The 3948-nt window shown below is 54.7% G+C and overlaps 1 non-coding gene across 1 annotated transcript; it reads left to right on the top strand.

Moving 5' to 3' along the window:
- Positions 1–3389: 3389 nt before the first annotated feature.
- On the top strand, positions 3390–3577 carry LOC127491258 (U2 spliceosomal RNA). Its single transcript, XR_016217184.1, has one exon. It is a non-coding gene; the product is annotated as a U2 spliceosomal RNA (small nuclear RNA).
- Positions 3578–3948: the final 371 nt, after the last annotated feature.

The following is a 3948-nucleotide window of genomic DNA, read 5'->3' as shown; positions in this document are numbered from 1 at the left end:
CCTGGACGGTTCTCACCCTTGGAAGCGGCCACAGTACGTTTGCACTGGGCCCTGGAGGGTGAATGATGAGCAGAATTTCAACAGAGGCGGCAGAGAGGTGCTGCATGGCCCATTTTACAGGAGCGACTGAGAGTCTGTTTCTGGAGTCAGACCCCTTCATCTGGCTGCTTAGTCAGAACCCCTAACCCACAGCCCTGGGGCCACAGCTAGTACTTCCTGTCTCTGGGGACAGTGGTGAGGGTTAGCAGGCTTTGTGTATGAAGTACACACAGGAGATGTTTGGGGAGACAGATGCCCGGTGCACTCCCCCGCCCCTCCCCAGCCTTGCAGCGTGCGGCTCAGATTCGTGCCTCGGCGAAGTCACACCTCGGGCCCAGTGGCAGCTCTGGAGGTGGCAGGGGTGGCCGAGTCCTCACGGAGCGGCAACCGGAGGGTAAGGGCTTCGGATGCCGCTATCCCAGCGAACGCTGACCGTCAAGGCGATGCTAATGTGGAGGCCACGCGTCCGCTTGACAGGGCCCACCACGGGCGGGGCATGCCAGCTGTTCCTCACGCAGTGTTCCGCAAACAGGTGTTGGGTGTGCGCTGCAGTGCTACTTACTGCAGTGAAACTGAGCAGTGGGTGGTTTTTTTTAAAAAAAATTTACACGTTTACTTTCATTTTCTTTGAAAGGCGGAGAAAGAGAGAGAGAGAGAGAGAGAGAGAGAGAGAGAGAGAGAGATACTTTCTCTTCCATCCACTAGTTCACTCCCTGATTTCCTGCAACAGCTTGGGCTGGGCTGGACCCACGCCAGGAGTCAGGAACCCCATCTGGATCTCCCATAGGGGTGGCAGGAACCAGAGGACTGGAGCCATCATCTTCTGCCTCCCAGGGTGCACCTGGGTCAGAGGCCGAGGAGCCGGGACTGGGACAAGGCATTCTGAAGTGGGATGTGCGTGTTCCCAGCGATGTCTCAGCTGCGGAGCCGATGCCCGCCCCTGAGTGGTAGCTGTTATTGTTTCTATTTAATAGACCGTGAGGCTGAGGCTCACCCCTCTGGCCTGTTTTCTCATCTGTGCCACAGGGACGATAGTGACCTGACGTCTAGGCTGTTTGAGGGACTACGGTTGACACGGCGCGTTGCCTGGGGCATGGCAGGTGCTCAGGACGCGCTTGTCGCTCCATAGATGACCAGTGCTGCTGCTCCTAGGGCAGCCACTGCTCACTGACCGCGGCTCAGCGGTCCCTCTGACCCGGCCCCTCCCCGTGCTCTTCATGCGGGGCCAGTGTCCCCGCAGGGGCTGCCCTGGCACAGGGTAGGCCTGGTTCCTAGGAGAATCTGTTGGAGACGAAAGGAAGAAGAACCAGCGGTCATCAAGGCAGGACAAGGACACAGCGGCAGTGGTCAGCATTTTCCTTTTCTGATTAAGCCATGTGTGGGGACCGGCGCTGTGGCGTAGCGGGTAAAGCCGCCACCTGCAATGCTGGCCCCCACACATGGGTGCCGGTTCAAGTCCTGGCTGCTCCACATCCAATCCAGCTCTCTCCTATGGTCTGGGAAAGCAGTAGAAGATGGCCCCAATCCTTGGGTCCCTTCATCCATGTGGGAGACACAGAAAAACTCCTGGCTTTGGATCTGTGCAGCTCCAACTGTTGCAGCCATCTGGGAAGTGAACCAGCAGATGGAAGATTTTCTCTCTCTCTCTCTCTCTCTCTCTCTCTCTCTCTCTCTCCCTCTGCCTCTCTGTAACTCTGCTTTTGAAATAAGTAAATAAATCTTTAAAAAAAGCAAGCAAGCCATGTGTGAATGATTGGGTCAAGGCAGCCTTGCCCTCCCCCACCACCTAGAAATGGCAGGTGCGGGCTGCAGAACCACATGGGAGATCAAGAAGACGTTGCCCGCCATGTGCTTAAAGAGCCCCAAATCCCACCTGGCGGATTCCTAGAGGGCTGGGGACCCCGCGGAGGGCGCGAGGTAGCTGATTCCGGCACTGCAGCCGCAGCGGCCGGGCACGGTGGCTGCCTCCCCTTCCCGCCTCCGGCTGAGCCGTGTGTTTTAGTGTCTCTGCCCGGCAGGCAGCAGGCGGTGCACAGCCTGACAGTGGGGAGGAAGGGCAGCACCCTAGTGGGTCCGGCGAGAAATGGGAATCTTCAAGTGCAGAGAACAGTCCTGTCTTGGGGCTAGACCGTGCTAAGTAGAGAGAAAGCACACACAGATAGGCTGACGGGGAATCGTGAGTCGCTAAACAGTCGAGAAATCCAGCACGTACAACAGTGATCAAATCCAACAGAAGAAGAACTCACACCTGAGAAAACAGAGTTGAGAGCGTGGGTGGGGCCAGGCTGGGGAGTAAGAATCATTAACATCTCAAATGACACACAGTCTTGCACCGATTTTTTTTTTTTAAAGCACCCAAAGGTTTTGTAAATTAAAAAGGAGATTTCTGAAATTAGAAGCTCAGTAGACGAATCCAGCGCCAGCACAGTGAACGGGAAAGCGAAGCTAAGGAGTTGGGTGCTGTGCAAAGGGGGACAGGTGGAAAGGATGGAGGATGATGGGAGCCGCGCAGGGCAGGTCCAAGAATCCCGCTGTGCGATCCCTGTGACAGCAACCAGGACCACCGAGGAGGGAGGGTCTCTGGAGCAGGCAAATAGCCCAAGGGAATGTCTCAGAAGTTAGGAATACTCGTGTTGAGAACACCCAGTGACCTTTTGCGGGACGAATGTGAAATGACCCGCAGCCCAGTACACTGGGATCCGGTTTCTGGACAGCAGGGCTAAAGAGGAAACCTGAATGTTTCCAGAGTGAGAAGCGGGAAGGGCATCGGCTTCGCAGTTAAGACGCCTGCATCCCCTGTGGGAGTTTGTGCTTCCCTGGGCACCCCGGGAAGGCAGCAGGTGATGGCTCACGTGGTTGGCTCCTTGACGCCCACATGAGAGGCCTGAATTGAATTCCTGGCTTTTGGCTTCAGCCTGGCCCAGTCCCAGCCATGGTGGACATTTGGAGAGTGAATCAGCAAATGAGAGCTCTCTCTAACTCTTTGCCTCTCAGTCCCTCAAATGATTAAAAAAATTAAAGTATCTTTTTTTTAAGATTTATTTTTTATTATTTGAAAGAGCTACAGAGAGAGAGGTCTTCCATCGCTGGTTCACTCCCCAGATGGCTGCAATGGCTGGAGCTACGCCGATCCGAAGCCAGGAGCCAGGAGCTTCTTCTGGGTCTCCCACGCAGATGCAGGGGCGCAAGGACTTGGGCCATCTTCTACTGCTTTCCCTGGCCACAGCAGAGAGCTAGATTGGAAGAGGAGCTGCTGGGACTAGAACCGGCGCCCATATGGTATGCCAGCGCTTCAGGCCAGGGCTTTAACCTGCTGCACCACAGCGCTGGCCCGTAAAGTATCTTTTTGTATCGCTTCTCAGCCTTTTGGCTAAGATCAAGTGTAGCATCTGTTCTTATCAGTTTAAAGTATCTTTTAAAAAATTACCAGGGATGGAATAAGAATACACTGACTTCAGACTTTTCGTTTGTGTAAGAAAATAACAGAATGACATCTTCAAAGTGTCCTGGTGTCCTACTGTGATGGAGGATGCTGTACCCAGTCAATGTCTCATAAGGACACTTGAAAACATGACCAAATGCCGAAAGGTTAGCACTCACAGTCCACGTGCAATGACGTCTCTCAACAGGGCGCTGTTGAGACTTGGGGCGGAACAGCCCTTTGCGGCGTGTGGCTGAGCCCTTGACCCACCGTTACCCGCCAGGGGCATTTTTCCTCACCCTGACTGTAAGACACCCCCATTGGGGGGGGGGCGCTGTACACCTCTGGTGGAGAACTCGCAGGAATAGAGGCAGAAAAGGAATCTTGGAAGAAATCGTGGGCCACGGGGAGCACAGGGGAGCAAGGAAGTCAGCAACACTCATTTCAAAGTCTACGTATCTCTGCTTACGTAATGAACCAAGACGGGA

The sequence above is a fragment of the Oryctolagus cuniculus genome, chromosome 11, assembly GCF_051225735.1.
Source record: "Oryctolagus cuniculus isolate XC-2025 breed Fujian yellow rabbit chromosome 11, ASM5122573v1, whole genome shotgun sequence".
In the NCBI taxonomy this organism is placed as follows: domain Eukaryota; kingdom Metazoa; phylum Chordata; class Mammalia; order Lagomorpha; family Leporidae; genus Oryctolagus; species Oryctolagus cuniculus.
This window is presented reverse-complemented; position numbering and strand designations above follow the sequence as displayed.